The sequence below is a fragment of the Branchiostoma floridae genome, chromosome 8 (genome assembly GCF_000003815.2).
Source record: "Branchiostoma floridae strain S238N-H82 chromosome 8, Bfl_VNyyK, whole genome shotgun sequence".
NCBI lineage: Eukaryota > Metazoa > Chordata > Leptocardii > Amphioxiformes > Branchiostomatidae > Branchiostoma > Branchiostoma floridae.
The window spans coordinates 14,391,196-14,401,614 of NC_049986.1; the positions used below are offsets into that span (position 1 = coordinate 14,391,196).

At 42.2% G+C, this 10,419-nt stretch overlaps 1 protein-coding gene across 3 annotated transcripts in view; it reads left to right on the forward strand.

The window, feature by feature from the left end:
- The first annotated feature begins 252 nt into the window (after positions 1-252).
- Positions 253-10,419, forward strand: part of LOC118421313 — a 26,731-nt gene continuing 16,564 nt past the window's right edge. The window contains exon 1 of one of the 3 annotated variants that reach the window (XM_035828555.1): positions 253-355. The gene's annotated coding sequence lies outside the window, so the exon portion shown is untranslated. Of the gene's footprint in view, positions 356-2,802; positions 2,972-10,419 lie in introns of those variants that run through there. The other 2 variants (XM_035828557.1, XM_035828553.1) reach the window with 2 other exon arrangements.

Consider the following 10,419-nt stretch of genomic DNA (forward strand, 5'->3'; position numbering starts at 1 on the left):
AGATATTTAATACAAAAAAGAAATTTTCTGTTCAAACTTTTTCTATAAGACATGGAGACTACTACTAGTATATTTTATCTGATGTTAATTCCATTTCTCCAACCATATGATTAAATGTTCCTTTTCAAATTTCATACACAGTCAGACGATTTTTACGTGACACCATGTGATTTGTATCCACTTGTCGCCCGAGGGTGACCCACATATGAAGAACCCCGTGAAGTGGTAAATGCCTTTATCATTGCAGTCCACACCCTCTGGATGGCATGTTGGATAATTTATGGTGCGGTCAGGGCTTATGGTATGTTCAAACATCACCTTGTGCCGACCCTGTAACCTTCTTTGCCGGAAATGGGTGAGTACTGTTATAGTAGTGTATCAGAAATACTTACGACGTATTGTTTCATTGCTTTATTGCTTGTGAACACTGCAAATCAAGAAGTTATGATTGGACGATTGTCGTGATTGAGTAGGTACAGAGTACTATAGGCTCATTGGGGACACATATGGGGGTTTTTATCCACGAACTCTGCACAAGTAGACGGCATTCGATTTTTAGTCTTACAGAATCATGGTCCTGCAATCAGTCGAGACAAAAAGTGTGAAGCTCAAAAAGTGTGAAGCTGCTTTGTGTAAATTTTTTTTATAGCAGTGAGAGTCTCCGAGAGGGTGCGAACTAGGTATCCTAATTATTGTGAAAAGTTCTCCGCCCAAGTTTTGATAAGACCCGCTGATGGTTAACAGGGCTGGCAACCGACATATGATGACGCCTTTCCTTTGTCATTGCTTACCGATTTAATTGGTCATAATTGCTCCGCGCGTTGCCGACAATTCTGAAAGACACCGTCCCAGACCTTTTTTGTTCATTACCCACTGATGACCTCTCCTTTTGGTGTGATACTGTCAGGTCAAGCTGAACGGACATACCGATAGTCAGAGAATAAAAGCTATCTTTGACTCTGATGTTTCTTGATAGGCATTGCTAAAGAAATACACTGTTCCGTCCAATTTCTTTGATCATCTAAAGAGCCTATATGAAGAATCTCTACACCATGAAAATTGCCATATCAGTGGCGATGCACAGATTGAATGTCTACAGCCAGCAAAAGTTAAGACCAATTTTAAAGTTGCCTAGTTTTTGTGATAGTAGTCATGCTCATTCTATTTAAAGGTCAAGTTAAAAGTACTTTTTTGGAGCGAATCAGGCTAGTATGCTAGTAAGACGAGGGAAATGAATTTGCATACTAATACGATTTAATATAGGTACTAGTAGTTTACAAAAATGCAGTGCACTTTCCTTACTCTCCAAGCAGAGGTTAGGCTCCGGCTGTTATTTTAACGTTTTTAACCGTTTCTATCGGGCTTTCTATTTTCTAATTGAATCTTGCTGTGTCAAAACCTCACTTTCCTTACACTTTACAGAACTTGTACATCCTAATAAACATAATCAGACATAATCGAACACTATCACCTGCGTCATGGTCGCGTTACGATGTTCACGGGTCAGAGCCTGAAGTTGCACATCTCACGCAAATCCTCGGGGCGCAATCAACGATACCTCATTTGACGCAGCTACGTGCAAACGGGTGGAAACGCAGAATTTCGTCCAGTTAATCGACCAATTTGCCATCTCGACGCGCAGCATCTAAGCACAGGAACCGTCATGGAAAATCTAACTTGACGTAGGCAAGTGCAGACCATGGAAACAAGGACTCTTTTTGAGAGCTATATTGACCATCATTGTTTCCAGTTGATTGACTTGGATAATAGCTGAATGAAAATCTGCCAAAGCCATCCATGATCAAAGTGAATCTGTATAAACCAAAAAGATAAAGTTTCGTAGGTTTCATTACTTATACATTTGTATGCCAACTGCCAACACAAGAAAATGGACAAGAAATAGCATAAATTTGACTTTTTTGCGGCGGCGACATCGCCAAGGTGGGTTTGACATTGTACGTCTTTCTGTATGTCGTCATTGGCCTACCCACGGCCCTGGTTATACCATTACGCTCCCACGGTCCTTCTTTCTCTCTCCCACGGTCACAACCACTGCACTACTGATGCACTCTCCAAGCAGAGGTTAGGCAAACGTCAAAACAGCCGGAGTCTAACCTCTGCTTGGAGAGTATGCACTATGAGTTATCGGAGCGGCACTAACCAATGTGTCAAGACTACGTTATCAGACATTTTTTTTAATTAACCCGAAAGTTATAATTTGTTGATTTCGTAAACGTGCAACAAATCAATTGAAGTTTAAGTGAAAACCCAAACCGCAAATATTATCTCCAAGTTGTTTTACAAAGAATGGCCACCTCATCTTTTCATTGAGAATGGAACGACTCTATGTGCACTTGTGCTCTTGGAGACTTTCGTAACTTAATAATCATAACGTTTTAAAGCTGAATGCAAACCAGTCCCATGTACAATGCAAGGACAGACATACTACGGTATACACTGTCTTGTGAATCCACATGTCGATGACGGCTAAAGGCATAACTGCAGGAGTTGCAGCCACAAGTTGAAATCCTAGACAATTTCATGTCCAGGTGGTCATACATCATCTATACTATGACGAGAACCATAAATACAGTTGGAGCCGTCAGTCCGCCCGTGGGCACCCGCCACCCCATCCAGGGAACAATAAGTACTTATGGCTTAGTGACGTTATGACTGACATGTCCTGTATGCCCGATTACCCGCAAGGTGCGCCAATTGCTAAAGCCATAACAACCTTAATGACCCCACCCGTCCGACCGGTCTCTTGTGCGTAAAGCCGTGTCAGGGGGCATTATGAATTAATACCCTGCCATTAAAGAACGGCCTGCACCAATGGTCCTCAGTTATGCGTCACAACAAAAAATGGCTCGTCTTCTTGTCGGTCGGCTCGTCGGAAATGGCGACACCATCCTTCATACGGTAGGAAGATCATACACCAAACAACATGTACATCATGTCACAGTCGTGTTACGTAAGTGCGTTTTGTGATCATTAGGTAATCAACATAAGGTGGGGAAGTGTCCGACGGCTATCACACTCAGACATCACAGGGGCTCTTAATGGGCACTTATGCGTGGTCTATCATTTTTGTCTGCAGTTGATAGACAAAATAGAGTTAAATCAAGGAGGTCATTTGCTTTATGTAAGGATAGTAGCATTACTAAATACTCAAGATCATAGATTAACGACTATGATGGCCGGTATATATTTATCTAACCTAACTTGGTTGGTCTTTTTTCTTTATTTCTCATTATGATGTGTTTGTGTCGATACCCTTGTCTCGTTGTTTTTGTTACTTTTGTTGTAAGTAACATTCTGCGTGATGCCGACTTTATTTTGCTTGGTTTTAATGGTTGTTTGATCGGTTATGTAACCTGACATTTACCAAAAATTGGTTGTTGACCCAGATGAAACAGCCGTGGTGGTGTTCAAACAATAAGAAATCTGTACGCTCCAATGTCGACGTCTTTTCTTGGTGACCAACTTGACTAGGTTTAGAGATGGACACCTGTGCCAGGTATTTAGCACGTGATTTCCGAAGAGCACCGCAGATTTTGCTGTTTATTTGTGTTTTAAGATGCAGTGTAAAAAGACTGTAACATAGTCTAATATTCTGCACATTTAGTAGTTAGTGCCATGCTGTTGAGCTTGGGAGGGGATACGTAATTGCGTAATACTAGTATGTTACTTTCCAAGCGAAGGTTGGCCCGGCTGTTGTTGTTTTTTTGCGTTTATGATACAAGATACAATACAAAATAGAAAGCCCGATAAAAACGACTAAAACAACGTTAAAGAAAAATAGCGGGAGCCTAACTTCTGCTTCAGGGAGAGTACTAGTATGTGACCTCAGCAAGTTGCCTGAGTTCTCCAAGAAGAGGTTTGGCACGTCGACCACTACTAACCCCAGCTTGGAGAATATTTTTTACGTGCGAAACTTCTACTACTATATCAAATCAACAACATAGCATCACGACTCCAAGTCTTTCATGCATCACAATTTGTCTCTAATGAGTGTACCAAAGTCAGGATTGTCAGACCTTTAGCCGGCGGAGAGACACAGGGGAATAACAGGCTTTTCTCTAACGACCCTTGTCACCATCACTTGATTCTCCTGCTTATGACTCGGACGAGGAATCCCACTGTTCAGACGGGGATAGCAATTATCACCACTTAGATGTATCCCCGAAAACGAGCGGGGATAAGTTTACATAATTGTTCCGGTTTGTGCATTATCTGACGCGGGGAATTATTGCCGAGTTGCACGGGGCTTGTTGTAATACCTGGTGACGTCTTGCGTCTGGCGCGACGCACGGAAACATTAAGATAGCCGCGCCGTTGAAGTTGCCGGCATTATCATGGCTTGTCTGGAAAGTCTGTAAGTTGTACTTTAGTGATGTATAATGTATGTATGGCCCGAAGCGCGGAGATACGCTACGTGACATCTACAGGAAATGTGCGAGAAAACTAAATAAACAGAATAACTTGTTGAATGTATTTATGTAGATGCTTCCTATATGTACAAGTAGCGTAGTTCCTTCTCCCGACTCCGTCCTACCACCAATCTCCAAGTACTCGTACTAGTTATCCCTGAAAAATCACTGCTCTCAGAATAAAGTGCAGCTTTCCGCCAGGTAACACCAGAGCTCACGTCACAGCCGCCGCTGTGGAGAGACCACCTATTGGACATGTCAGTCCCCTAGCCGCCAAAATGTGCTGTCAGCTTTACATGTTCTATAAGACGCTTTACATGCAACAGTAGACAATGTTGTTAAAACCAAGGACGTTATATACCGTCCTTGTTAAAACGAAGTAACGCGCGTATATGTGTGTGTGTGTGTGTGTGTATGGGGGGCGTATGGAAAGAAGTTGACGGTGTGGGGAACGAGGGGGGGGTAGTTTTATGGAAAGAAGTTGACGGTGGTGGGAGTGATGTTGTGTCGTAAGTAACGTTACTCCCTTCACAAGTCACCATTTTCCTGCCCATTGTTCTCTCCCATTGTTCTCTCCCAGCAATTAAGGTCCGCAATATTCGTCATATGAGCGCTGTAGTTCTGACAGTTTTACACCTTTCAGGTCTATCGAAATGGTTTTAAGTCAACCCTACCTATAGATCATAGATACGTTCAATAGGACACGTCACGTCGAAGGAATGAGGCGCGATGTTGTTCGGAAAAACGTTGGGAACATAAGATGGCTTACACCATCTGTGCCAATACAATATCATGGTTAGTCATGCCAGTTCATAGCTAAGTGTAATAATAGTAGTGTCCCGGTATTGTTTACTATCATGCGATCTTCACTTCCGGCAGGACTAATATGTAACACTTGAAAAACACTGTCCGAGTTCTTCTTGCAGCTATATATAAATTATATAGCGTAATGTATTCTCTTAGGCAATATCGACCGAATCAATCTAAACGGCGAAGTATCATTAGTTTGTTTTCAGATGGTTTAAACAAGGGCAATGTATAAAAGTCCTTGGTTTAGATCATCACCCTACAACTTGAACATGCTTCTGCTGGAGATCGCTATGCTCTGGTCACATTTTATAGTACCACCCTCCTTGGTAGTACAAAGATGCAAACAAAAATCGTGTAACGTTTCCCCTCCTCTCAAAACGAATGGAACGTCCCAAATCCACGTATGGCGATCATCATATTAAGATGCCAAGGTCGTTCCGAACGGCCATAAAGAACCATAAAAGATTCAATGGCTTCCCAGGGATCATTACGTTACGGGCCTCGTCTTCGGATTAACCGGAAAATATGGTTCCCGGGGCGGCATCAATTGGTATTATGTCTCCTATCTCTGTCGTTTCGTTTCAATTTCGCTGCTTCTAAAATGTCAAGGTAGATTCACTTCCACATCTTCTTCACTTATGTTCTAAGAAGGGGGATGCACATACAGGCGCTGTGGCCACAAATCCCCCAAACGCTACGCTTTGTATACCTAAACTCGCTATTGCTTATTCATGTTTACTGGGCACATTTTCAACATATACATATACATATGTACATGTATGTGAGTCTTGTTTCCAGCACGTCTGGTCATTCGATTAATTGATTGATTGATTGATTGATTGGTGTACATGTAAATTAGTCTGGCAACAGATTGACTGATCGATCACTCTATTGATGGAGACAATTCCACAAAATTACTCAATATCGCGATTTTGTAACAGTCTTGTGACATAATAAACATATCACAGACAAATGCGACATTCCCTGACTCAGGCCAGCCATGATAACGTCCCTTCCGTAGATATATGACGATAACAGCTTTCTGTTAAAGCTTACCATAAAATCTAATTTTGTATCTGCCAGCCACACGGTGTGTACCTATTTCCTGCAAGGCCATATAAGGAACACCGTGTCCTGATCTTGAGAAATGACTCATCCGGCATTCGGGTTTTACAGCCAAGGTCATCACTTGACCTTCGGAGTCGTAACGATCACAAATGTCGTTAGTCTGTTCCTTAAACCGTCCCGACATTCCGTGTTTTGTCTTTAATCACTTCCTATTAAATGACCTTGTCCTTGAGTAGGAAGGCGAACAGCAGTAAACCTGGAGTCGTTAGGATCTGGAACCCCGCCAGGAGATATTTTCGGATGGCAATAAATTCCGCACACTAGATAGTACAAGACTTTATGTTTTCCTTATCTTCAAATCAAGAACCGCATATAGGCCGTATATATTGCTTGTAGCATCTTACTCTACTCTTATGTTCTGTGCTACGCATTTTAAGTTGAAACGCTACTAAGTAAGTATGAAAATGAATATCCATTCCTAAGCAAGCCATTGATAGGGAATTTATGCAGAAGGGATTGATGCGGATTTTCATTACCCGAGAAAACGATGAACAAGAAAGCCAACTGTATATGACGTCAGCAAAATTCGATAGCCCAGATCAATGTTTAGCATCTTTTTATCATCAACAGATACATTCTCCTTTATACAATGGTCTTTAGATCCATCTGTTATTTTGGTCTATCGCAGTTTATGCAAAATGTATAGATAGGGCCGTTCAAAAGGCGATGGGGGGCATATTCTGTCATTATTGCTTTTTTTACGACACCGCTTTTTTATTGCTTCTCTAAATAAAAGAAATTCACCCAGACATCAAGTCCATTGCTTCTATCTATAAGGTATTTTATCGTATATATCGCTTTCTTTATATATGACATATTTGTATAATACATCGTTAATAGGAGCCCTACAGACGGGACGGAGTTTATTGGCCATGTGTTACTTTACAGCACTTGGCATTCTTGAAACAAACACAAACGACAGCTGTGTGAGTTTATGTCCTCCCAATGCGGCAGGCCGTTTTGACGCAACCACAAAGAATCAATGACCACAATACTTATAGTACATGCAGACTGTTTTATGGGTCCTCCGGGGCCCCAATAAACGTTACAACCTGTGTGGCCAATAAACGTCATTTTTACAGGGCCTTTGACGACCGTTTTTACTGCATCACAGACATACAAAGCATGACTGTCTCCATGCGGGATATAACGAGCTTCCCTCCGGACTCGGCTGTGATCACGGGAAGATACCATTGCCTGGCCATTCATTTGGTCTATTGTTGCTTGGAGCACGATTGTTGTGCCATAATGTAAGGCACAATAAGGGACACAACAGGAGTAGGGAGAATGGCTTATATCCATCATCGATAGTGGAAGGGATGGACAACAATGTTCCCCAACTTCTCTTTTTTATCATAATCTAACCTCTTTAAATTTAAGGGTCCGTCATGGATGGAGAATGGGAGGGAATGTTTATTGATGGACGTTTAAACATCCTCTTTACTTGCAATTGTCAGAGGATAAACATCGTGTGTGGCAGAAACTATGGGATCGACGACAATTTCTTCGATACGTTTTACCGTTTGGGTATATGGATACAAGTTACTACGCATAAGTTAGGTCTTTATTGATGGTAAGGCACCCTTTTGTCAAGTAATTTGAATTTAGAGACTGCATTTAGGCTAGAGTAGTCACATGTCAACATCAACTTTCATGATTCGACTGGATGCCATCAATCTTGAGAAGACCTCTACAACCCTGTTGTTTCAAGTTGATATGGTAGTATCATGGCACCCGTTGGAATTATGGAAGCTGATGTTATAGTATCATAGAGCCAGACGACGTCGACCAATCAGATGACTCCGTATACACCTCAGAGCACCCTATACACCTCAGGGTGGGTCATTAACGCTATATTGTTTGTCCGTCTGTATTTCCCCTATTACTTGCAATTAGCCTGTGGAAAAGAATTTGCAATAAACTTATCATTATCAAAAAGAACCTTCAAAATGACTGACACTGCAGTAGCGCTGGCGAGGTGAGAGGGGAAAAAGTTAAGAAGTGGTCTCAAAGATGACATTTCTAATCCACGTCGGTAGAGGCGCCCTTAATTTCCAAACAGATGTTTGGTTTCCCCACACTTCAAGTTGTGCGTTTGTAATAGAGATACAAGGAAACTAAACCGTTGTCGTTGTAAACATTGTAAATGTTATTTTCACTTCACTACGTTCACAAAGAGAGAACCAGCAAGAAGGTGTGGCCTTGGAACTAGTAACAACCTTTGTCGAGTTTTAACGACAACGCTAACCGCTTAATTAAACACCGGTCGGTGATTATATGGACAGTTAACGACTCGCCGGTGATTACTTGGACCATTTCTAATGATCATTGATAACTTACCTGTGTTCATTGGGACCATTGTAAGAAAAAGATATCAGTAGCAGCAGCATAAAGCGCCGATGGACTGTATGTCCTGTATCATATCGTGATTCAATACCATCTAGATGACCTCTATCTTCTAAATCTAAAGGCTACGTGAGGAATAGTGCGTCTCTAACCGGAAGTGCCTATTGATCAACTCCGTCTTGGAGTGTGGTGTTTTGGTTTTATTGCCCACGCACTTACAGCTCCGTGCTTTCTATCTATTACCCGTGGAGGCCGGGGTACTCCGTAAGGCATGCAACGGCTCTTCACTAAACCAGCAGACGTGATCATACAAGAGAATACCTGTTGCTCATGTCCAACCATAACCGTCAGCATAGACCATGGACGTGACTTCGATGTTGTTATACTGGGCTGAGTAGTATTTATTTTCTTTTATTTATTTATTGAGATTTACCACAATTGTGGAAGGATTGACAGAACAGGTGACTATCACCTTTTCAAGATGTCAACACGGAGACCATTCAGTAGGTTTGATCCACTCACAACGGAAAGGACCGCTACTCTTTGCGATAAGTGTGGTGGGTTCTTTAACGTGGCGTGGGGTGTGGCTCTCCCCAAACACGGGACCTCCATTTACGCTCTATTCGAGGGACGGCCCTAACTAAGGCTAGGTACTAATTTCCACCTTAATTAAGTGAGGAATGTTGTGTAGAGTGCCTTTCCTAAGGAGTAAGGGCACAAGATCGGTGACATGGCAGGTCGAACTCGGGACCTCTTGGGCCTCTTGGGTCTGAGCCGAACACCTCAGTACGGCACACGACCCCACAAACCTGCATACCTATGCTGGCTATGCATATACAAGATTAGTCGTTTACCCTTATGTCTCGTTCATTTACATCTTTTTTTCACTTTCTTCCTTCATTTCTCCATTCCTTCTTACATTCATTCATTCCTCAATTCCTTCCTCCATGATATTCGGAGTCATACTCTTCCCACGCAGGACTATGGTAATTGTATGTGCCGACTGTATAAAAGTAAATAAACAGTCATTCAATCATTCACACCCATGGGTACCTTTTTGACAGTGACTCAATCAGATAGATAAGATCAAAGATGGGTAGATAAAAGTCATTACTAAACATCACTCGGACATGCCCATGTGGGCTCCGCTATCCGGGACGTCTGGCGATCACAGGTTTCGGAAAATTGGGTCAGGGACTCCATCATTCATTCATTGACTGTACTCAGATTGTAAGTGACTTATATTAAAGTCAATTAACACATCTAGACATATTATAGATCTAGCACGGACATGCCCCTGGGTTTCATTTCGGAAACCCTTAGTGGCAATTCCCGCCAAAAAATTGGGTCGAAGAAAATGCGGGCTAACTCCAGCTGTGGCCGGACGGATTAACTTCAGATGTGGCCCCAAGCGGAACAGATGTCTACTTTTTTTTACCGCACTGAGATGTCTTCTTGCTTTACTGTTTCCGGTCCCGAGCGCGCGCTTTGGTGGTGAAGTCATCAATATCGCTAGCTTGGCTGGCTGTGACAGAGGAAATGAGAAAGTCGTCCTGAATTACTACTGGGTATGCTGAGCACCGGTAGCGTGAATTATCGCGTCTATCTGTCATGGTATGATATGACTTATTACTAGTAATAAAGACAGATTTAGATCGCCGACTAAGAGGCTCACTCTCCGGATCAGATGTAAGATTTCATATTA